Raw genomic sequence first — 10288 nt, forward strand, 5'->3', positions numbered from 1 at the left:
GCTCAAAACATCAAAGGCAGATATTGTTGGGATTTCAGAGACGTGGTGTCACACAGATATAAGGAATGCTGAACTGGAATTTGGGGAGTACAATGCCTACAGAAAGGATAGACAGGATAGGACGGGAGGAGGGGTTATGCTATTAGTTAAGAAACACATAAAATCCAAGGAAGTGAAGCCAGTCGACATCGCTGGACAGTGCAGTGTCAAGTCAGTTTGGTGTAACTTAGGCATTGGGAGATCAAAATTGAGAGTAGGAGTGTGCTACAGGCCTAATGACACTGATGAGTATAATAAGAAACTGTACAGAGAAATAGAGTGGGCCAGTAAATCAGAGAGTCTTATAATGGGGGATTTTAATTTCCCAGATATTGACTGGAATTTGGGGGCTGCTCACTCACACACTAGCAAGGCTTTTGTGGATTTATTGGATGATTGTTTTTCTACATCAGCATGTTCGGGAGGCAACTAGAGGGTGTAATACTCTTGATTTGATTATCAGTAGTGATTCTTCATACATTAAGAATCTGCAGATAAATGAACCATTAGGTGGCAGTGATCACAGTGTTCTGAAGTGGTAGTTACTCAAAGAGGTAACTACCATTAGGGGCAAAGGGAAGGGGTATTGCTTTCGTAAAGCCGACTACGATGGACTGAGACAGTATTTAAATTCTATACAGTGGGATCAACTGATGATGTTACCAACAGCAAATTCAAAGAACTTATCTTGGAAGCTAGTAGGCTTTAAATACCAACTAAGAAATATTGTTCAAGGTTTAGGCCTAAATGGATGTCAGATGAACTAATGAGGCATATGGCAGAGAAGAAAAATGCATGGGATACATACAAATTAACACGTGACACAGAAGCCTATGATAGATACAAGTTGATCTGTAAACAAGTTACAAAGGAGGTTAGGCAGGCGAAGGCAGATTACGAGAGATCCTTGGCAAGGGTTGCGAAGAAAAACAGCAAAGAGTTCTTTACTTATGTAGACTCTAGAAGGAAGGGGATAAATCAGATTGGTCCACTTGATATCGATGGGTCAACTGTTGATGACCCTGCTCAGGTAGCTAACAAATTAAATGAATATTTTGCATTGACATTCACACATGAGGAGTTATTCAGCGAGGGAAATGCCAGAGGTGTATTCGATTCTAGCAGTAAGCTAGAGAATCTTGTAATAACTGAGAGTAAAGTGGAGGAGAAATTGTTGAAGATAAACACAAGAAAGGCACCTGGGGTGGATGGGATCTATCCAGTTATATTAAAGGAGGCAGCAAAGGAAGTAAGCAAACCCTTAGCCATAATTATGAGAGCTTCCTTGGACTCAGGGGAGGTACCCATGGACTGGAGATGTGCAAATGTGACCCCAATTCACAAGGGAGGATCAAAGGTTGACACAAGTAATTATAGACCTGTGAGTTTAACTTCTGTTCCCGAAAAATTAATGGAGGCACTGGTTAAAGAAGTGCAGGATCATCTAGACGAGACTTCAGTTATAGCTCGGACACAGCATGGTTTTGCTAAGTGGAAATCATGCCTGACCAATTTGATTGGATACTATGATGCGGTCACAAAAGAACTGGATGCAGGGATTAACTTTGATATTATATACTTGGATCTTAGAAAGGCTTTTGATACTGTTGCACATGGAAGACTGCTGCACAAATTGGAGCAGTGCAGCATTGGAGGCAAATTGCTGCTATGGATAAAGGGGTGGTTGAGGGGGAGAAGACAGAGAGTGGTAATCAATGGACACTGTTCATCGTGGACTAATGTTATTAGTGGAGTCCCTCAGGGTTCAGTATTGGGTCCTTTATTGTTTTCTGTATTTATAAATGATATTGATGATGGTATATCAAGCTTAATGTCCAAGTTTGCAGACGATACGAAGGTTGTCAGGGTTGTCAAGGACACTACTGACACTATGCTGCTGCAACAGGATCTGGAAAGGTTGAGCAGATGGGCTGAGAGGTGGCAAATGAAGTTTAACATTGACAAATGTAAAGTACTACATATGGGAAACAGCAACCCGAGAGCAACGTATCAACTCTGTGGTACTACACTGGCAGTGGTAGAGAATGAAAGGGACCAGGGGGTGGTTGTGCAGGCAGATATGAAGTTCTCTGAGCAGTGCAGACGGGCTGCAAGAGTAGCTCATGGTGTATTGTCAATGATATATAGTACTGTATACAGGCCTGGAGGCCTGATTTCTTGAAGGATGTAGAGCTGCTGGAATGAGTACAGAGAAGGGCAACAAGATTAGTGAATGGAACAAAGGGGTGCTCTTACGAAGAAAGGCTAAAATTTTGCGAATTACAGTGTCTGGAGACTAGGCACCAGCGAGGTGATCTGATAGAGGTGTACAAAGCCTTGAATGGTTTGAGCATGCTCAATGCTGATGGGATTCTTCCTCTTGCTCAGAATAATCACCTGAGAGGACATAAATTCAGATTGAGGAAGAACAGATGTAGGATAGATTGTGCGGAAATTTGCCTTTAGCCAGCGGGTGGTTGGTAGGTGGAACAGACTTCCATCCCTTGTCGTGGAAGTTGATAGCCTAAATAAGTTTAAGGCTCAGCTGGACAGGTATTTCGAATGAACAGAGGGGTGAAGTGGAAGTGGTTATTTTTTATTTATTTATTTTACTTTATTTTTTTTTTTGGCTGATGCTGCATAAGCTTGCTTTCTTGCATCAAATGCCTCTGCTAATGCTAATGCTAAAAAAACTTTATATCTGCCTGCAAAATTAACCCCAGGTCCTTTTCACTCTCTACCACTGTCAGTGTTATACCACAAAGTTGATAGGTTACTCTGGGGTTACTGCTTCCCAAATGCAGTTCTTTACATTTTTCAATGTTAAACTTCAGTTGCCACCTCTCAGCCCATCTACTTAACTTTTCTAGATCCTGCTGCAGCAGCATACTGTCATTAATGTCATCAACAACCCTGCCAACCTTTATATTGTCTGCAAACTTGGACATTAAGCCTGATACACCATCATCAATATCATTAATGAACACATAAAACAACAATGGACCCAACACTGAACCCTGGGGAACTCCACTAATAACATTCGACTGTGATGAGCAGTGTCCATTGATTACCACTCTCTGCCTTCTCCCACTCCACCATCCCTTTATCGATAGCAGCAATATGCCTCCAATGCCACACTTCTCCAATTGGTGCAGCAGTCTTCCATGTGCAACAGTATCAAAAGCCTTTCTAAGATCCAAATATATGATATCAAAGTTATTCCCTGCTTCCAGTTCCTTTGTGACCACATCATAGTATCCAGTCAAATTGGCCAGGCAAGACTTTCCCTTAACAAAACCATACTGTATCCGAGCTATAACTGAAGTCTTGTCTAGATGATCCTGCAGTGCTTCTTTAACCAGTGCCTACATTAATTTTCCTGGAATAGAAGTTAAACTAACAGGTCTATAATTACTTGTGTTGTCCTTTGATTCTCCTTTGCGAATTGGGGTCACATTTGCACATCTCCAGTCCATGGGTACGTCCCCGGAGCTCAAAGAAGTTCTCATAATTATGGCTAAGGGTTTGCTGTCTCCTTTGATATAACTGGATAGATCGCATCCACCTTGGGTGCCTTTTTTATGTTTATCTTCAACAATTTCTCTTCCACTTTCCTCTCAGTTATTACAAAATCATCTAGCTCACTGCCAGAGTTTAATTCACCTCTGGCATTCCCCTTCCTGAATAATTCCTCATGTGTGAATGTAGATGCAAAATACTCATTTAGTTTGTTATCCGCCTGAGCAGGATCTTCAATAGTTTAACCATCAATATGCAGTGCACCAATTTGATTCATCCCTTTCCTTCTAGAATTTACATAGGAAAGAACTCTTTGCCAGAGATTTCTCATAATCTGCCTTTGCCTGCCTAATCTCCTTTGCAACTTGGTTACAGACCAGCTTATATGTATCATTTACCTTACCTTATTTCTGTACACATTGTACTCCCCAAATTCCAGTTCTGCATTTGTTATATCTGTGTGACACCATGTCTCTGATATAACAATATCTGCCTTTGATGTTTTGAGCAATACCTCAAATTCATCAAATTTATTTACCAAACTCCTAGCATTGGTGTATACACAAGTATACATGCACCTGTTCCTATTCTTAGCTACCCTAACACAACTTGTGTTTACTTGTACCGCAATGATTCCCAGCAGTCTATGAAATACCCTGAATCTTGTTTTCCAGACTGCTGCTCATTCCAATAGAAGCAGTGCAAGAATTACTTTCACCTCTGTCAGTGGCTACTGTTAATAGATTAATACAAGGACTAATAGATTAGTCTTTGTATCCCGCCAAGCTAGCAGTTTTCCGACCCACCTAACACTGCCTCGATAGCATCAGCAAATATTCTTGCACCCTTTATATTTAAGTGTATCCCATCCCTGTAGACGCAGTCTCTCCTGTTAACAAGTACAGACCAGGCTGAAAAAAATTCTACCCCTAAATTGGATGTCACAGTCTCCATGTAGGCCTTGCAGATGACAGCAAACTTCCACATGATCTCCTGGTTATATTATATAGTTGTTTTCGTCATATTATACAATTGATGATCATATTATATTGTTGCTCTGGTTATATTATATAACTGTTTGGTGTATTGAACTAAGACCAACGTCACAACGAGCTCCTGAACATCATCCATGCCTGAAAAGTAGTAGACTCTATACCAGGGCTCATGTTAAGAATGAAGAGAGAAGAATGTTAAAGGAATTATATAGTGAGTAGCAAGGGTGTTGGGAAGTGTCTGACAAAGGTCTACAGGTAAAGGCCAATATTCATATTATAAATACCAAGACGGTACCTTGGTTGCAGTTTGGCCTGAATGCCACTTTCCTATTGACAGGGCATGGCTTGGCCATGAATCATTTTCTTGGTCTATTGGGAAGCAGCTTGTGCTCACATAGAAAGGAAGAGTCTACCTCTCATATAATGCTATGATGCAGCAACCATCTGTGCAGAGCTGCGGAAAGAAGTGGACATCTCAGTGAAGCCAACTTGTCAGATTCTGTTCATGGATAGATGCCATTTTGTCTTTAACCAATACATTTCAAGAGTGTTAAAAAGTAGGCCAAGACTGATAGTTTAACATTCTAGATAGAAGAGCAAACCTCTCAGTGGCAGAGATGGCAAATTTACTTTGGATAGGTAGGACTGAAAGCCTTAAGTGTTATCACCTCTAGTTAGAGCTAAAGGAGATAATACCAAAGGGTGCTCTTATCAAGAAAAGCTTCAGTTCTGCAAATTGCAGCATCTGGAGACTAGGCATCTCCAGAGAGATCTGATTGTTTAAGGCCTTGAATGGATTGAGTAAGCTAAATGTTGATGACATTCTTCCTCTTGCTGAGACTACACACACAAGGGGGCACAAATTCAAGTTGAGGAAGGATGGTTGCAGGATAGATGTATGGAAGTTTGCCTTCAGCCAGCAGGTGGTTTATTGTTGGAATAGGCTTCCATCTGTTGTCATGGAAGTGGATGGTTTGAATAAATTCAAGAAAGAACTAGACAAATTCTTGGAGGGTATGGATTGGAGAAGTAGGTAGTTTTTTTTTTTTTTTTTTTGCTGATGCTATATAAGTTTGCTTTCTTGCATCATTTGCTGCTACTACTAGTATAAAACAGGTAGAAATTTAAAGAACAGTGATAAACAGAGTAAACCTTAGCATGGTAGAATAGACAACTCTTTAGTGACTAAACATAAAAAGGCATAAAATTCACATGAAATTTTTGCTCCTCAGCAATACATTTTATATATTTGGTGTTTGAGGAAGAAAAATCAAAGACTTAACCTCAACTTGATATCATACAAGTTATACAGTCATCCAAATAAAATCAAACTAGGTTTGCAATACAGGCACTCCTCTACTTATGTATAAACAACTTACACACAAAGCTTCTCAAAATTACTAAACATACTGTATATCAAAAATATATTGGCAGTTTTGAACCAAGTGCGCAAAGTGCCAAAATCGGCTGCTGTGTATGGCGGCTTTACAATATTAACCCATTCCAGAAACACTATCGTATCGTGAAAATAATGTAATGCAAACCAAATAACACATTGTTTTTTGGCAATTTGTTCCAATACTCAAAATTTTCACTATATAACTAAACTATTTATCTCTCTAAAAGGCCATTTTTATAATGGAACTTAGTTTTATATAAATTTATGTCAAATAAACACAATGCAAAAATCATTTTCAACTAAAGGATGCAAAAACAAAATATGCGGCCAACATGTTCACAAACACTGCTACTGGCTGAGAGGAAGGACTATGTCATCCGATTGGAGACAATCACAAAAATAAGTAGGTGCCGGTTAACGTGATCACTAGAATCAGCTGCTTTACAGAATCAAATTTCAAAAAACCAATCCAATATTTAAAATGCACTACACTTTCACCATTTATTGTCCCGTAAACCAGAAGATCAACCACAGAAAACACAATTTACAGACAGTATAAATGGAGTAATATAGCTTTAGTCGTTGATGCTCCTAAAAAATCCTACTCCAACACCATTTACTGCTACGTTTAGTGGTTATAATAATCAATTTTTAACGCCTTCATGATATTGTTCTAAAGCACATTTCTGGAGGTCACTACCATAAAACAATTTGCAGTTTCCGGTTTATTGGGCTTTTTTGTTAGTGCAATCTATTATAAATGGGTAGTACACTTGATCTTATTCCATTTGCATTAATACCAATAGCTGGAATTCTGTGGGTTTTTACGTTATTATGTGAGATGTGTTTTCCCTTCCACGAAATCTTTAATCACATAAGAAACATAAATTTTCAGAATCATCTCTCTATTCCTATTTTTTAAGCTTTGTAAACTTTTTACTCCATATCTCGTTTGTGCGTTTCATGTTAACTGTAATTTCTGCATTTTGTGTTAATTGTAATTTGTGTGTGTAATTGATTGCTTGTCTTTTTTACTGTTTAAATTTTGTAAATTGTATTTTTAAACTGTATCTTGTTTATACACTATACAGTACTGTTTACAGGTATTAGATTAAATTACTTTTGAATAAATACTGTACTCCATATTATTATTCATTGTGAATTTTTTCAGCCTCATTTAACTTAGTTACAAATCATAAAAAGCTGTAAACAATACCGTACATACTGCCAGGTAAAGTTTGTTGGGTGTTATAATTTCGGTGAGTTGTACTGTACATGTATTTAGTATCTATAAGACAGAAGTCGGACTTCCGTACACGAAAAAACCCAGTTGAGTAGGTAAGTCGAGTAGTGCCTGTAATCCAATTAAAATGTAACCTGTTTCCATTAAAAAAAAGTTTATTAAAATTTATCAATAGTGTGAATGTAGCAATCAATGATAATGAATATTATTACTAAATGTCTCCTAGATGCAAGGTACCAAAATAAATGCACATTCTGCTTGGATAAAACTATTTTATGGATCACACTAATAAATTGTGTATTGCTCTTCAAATACCATTACACTAGCCAACACTATTTTTAGCTCCAAAAAATTAAATGCTGTTTTTAACCAATTTTTATGCATAGATTTCGAAAATCACAATGATAGTTTCACACCACGTCACAGTTATTAAATATAGAGGGGAGTTAGTTTTACCAAAATATGTCAATTTTGCATAATCTAGCCAGTAATGTATGATATACTGATTTATTTTAACAGATATAAGCTAATTCTCTTAATTTTATCAATTGATTTTGTGATAAACATAATTGGATTTCTACCTATGGGTCTTAGGTTCAAATTCCGATGCAAAAATTTACAATTTCAAGAGAGCACACGTAGCTTTTTTGGTGAGGATTTTTGTAGGTTGTGCCAAGGTTTTCCAAGTATTAACTGATCATGACATTTTCTCAGGATTGTAAATCTATCCTCCAAAGATATACAGCCCCTCAAGGGTAGGAGGGTGCAGCCCGTAACACTTGAGGTACGAAAAGTTTTTGAAATATTTTGTTTGCTACGGAGGGCAGTATGTGTTTTTGCAAAGACATTACTGGACTTCTGAAAGAACTAGGTGTCGTGCCTAAGTCAGATGAATGGCGTTTATTCATAGATGCCTCAGAATTAAGTTTTAAAGCAGATTTGCTTCATAATGGCAACAAACTTTAATCAGTTCCTGTGTTTCATTCAGTTGGACTTAAAGAAAGCCATGAAAGCATGCCTAAGGTTCTACATACTATAAAATACCAGGATTATGGTTGGAACGTATGCAATGATTTTAAGGTTATTGGTTTGCGGGGGGGGGGGGATTTTTTGGGGTCCTAAAAAATTCCTTAAAACTTAAGGAATTTTTTAGGACCCCAAATTAGGAAACTCCTGAAAGACAGCGTGTTTGAAATCTAGTTAAAGGAGATTAAATTGACAGCTTGGTGATCATTTAAGGAGATACGTATAGATGCATTGCAGACCATGCGCATCCCTTAATGGGTAATAGGAAAGAAGAAAACTATGAAATGTTGGTGTCTAATTTACTTGAGTGCTACAAAAACATGGGTTGTTGAATGTCGTTGAATATTCATTTTCTCCATTCCCATCTCAAAATTTCCCCCAAAAATCTGGGAGATATGAGTAATAAATAAGGGGAGAGTTTTCATCAAGACATTTCCCCAATGGAAAAGCGGTACCAAGGTCGCTGGGATCCTGTAATGATGGGAGATTACTGCTGGTTCCTTACGAGGGAGAGTAAGCAGAAATACAAGAGAAAATCCCTTTGTAGCAAATGTTTTTAAGAACAATTACAGATATGCTGATTATATATTATTGAAATATAACTATTTCACTATAATCTATGATATTTTTTCTGAAGTCAAATGAATCACAGAGAACGTATAATATTTTTTTACACTTATATTACAAACTTGAATTATACGTATATATCCCTTTATTTTAATATTAAATGTTGGTACATCTTTTGATGTAGACATGTTAGACTTTTTATATTGATTTTCGGAATCAGTGCATTTATTTCCTCCAGAATCACATATTTCCATTGTGGAAGTAAGACAAAAAACATTTTTTGTTGGGTTAGTGTTATCGTCACAAAATATCTCACTTATTATATGATAATGTGTAATCTATTTTCATAATTACTTCAGAACCTACCATTGAAAGACGATGTGTTTCAATCACAGAATCCATTGGTCAGTGGAGTCTATGATAACTGAATAAACCAGTATAAGAAGAGTTTAAAAAGAAAAATGATTGCTTATAAATATAAATCACACTTGTCATACTTACTGTGTATATTTATTCAGAGGGAGTGCAACAGCCTTTACATTTTCCCATGAAGCTTTTTTAACTGAAAAGTTTCTACACCGATCTAGCTCTACAAATCCACCTATTAAAAAATGCCAGGGCAGAATTATTTACTCTTGAATAGAATTGAAGGATAAGATGAAATGTAAATGTCACGATCAGTTATTAGATTTTATTTCTTTTAATTTTATAATTTTATCTTTCATATTTGAGAATATAAGAAAATTCAATAAATAGTTGACATACAATATAAATTAATTATTATTTACTTATAATAATAATTATAAATTATTATATATTATCATATATATATATTTTTAATTCCTTCCAAAATGATATGGGAAAAGTATGTGAGCAATTCCTCAGTTGTAAATCTAGTAAACATATAATACAGACATGAACGCATCCTCTGATAGTAGTAGTGACAATGATGCAAGATTATACAGTATGAGATAGAAGCTTATTCCAGCAATCAGTTATCCACTGGCTTAAGGCAAATTTCTACACATCCAACTCTACAACCATCCTTCCTCAATTTGAAAATTTATGCCTCCTTAATGTGTGTAGTATAAGAACAAAGAAGGATTCCATCAACACTGAGTTTACTCAATCCATTCAAGGCCTTAAACACCTCAGTCAGATTTTTCAAATGCTTAGTCTCCAGATACTGAAATTTGCCAAACTGAAGCCTTTCCACCACATTTTGCGTCCCTCACTAATCTTGCCACTGTTTTTTGCACCCACTCAAACAGATCTACATCCTTCCACAAAAAAACGAGTCTTCCAAACATATATGTAGCACTGAAGATGTGGCCCATTGCCTTATACAACAGAATAATCACCTTCTTGTGCATACTGACAAAATTCCTGTATATCATTAACAAAGCCCTAAAAGCAGTCCTGGCAGCCTGTCTGCACTGCTCAAAGTACTTCATATCTAAATGCACAATTATCCCCAGATCTTTTTCGTTCTCCACTACC

At 37.0% G+C, this 10288-nt stretch overlaps 1 long non-coding RNA gene across 1 annotated transcript in view; it reads right to left on the reverse strand.

The window, feature by feature from the left end:
* The window catches only part of LOC150083578 (uncharacterized), a 31399-nt gene extending 22004 nt beyond the window's left edge, over positions 1-9395 (reverse strand). The window contains exon 1 of the long non-coding RNA XR_016547179.1: positions 9290-9395. This is a non-coding gene — a long non-coding RNA (uncharacterized LOC150083578). The remainder of the gene's footprint in view (positions 1-9289) is intronic.
* Positions 9396-10288: the final 893 nt, after the last annotated feature.

This window comes from Mastigoproctus giganteus, chromosome 7, assembly GCF_048544385.1.
Source record: "Mastigoproctus giganteus isolate SK-2022 chromosome 7, ASM4854438v1, whole genome shotgun sequence".
Classification (NCBI taxonomy): domain Eukaryota; kingdom Metazoa; phylum Arthropoda; class Arachnida; order Uropygi; family Thelyphonidae; genus Mastigoproctus; species Mastigoproctus giganteus.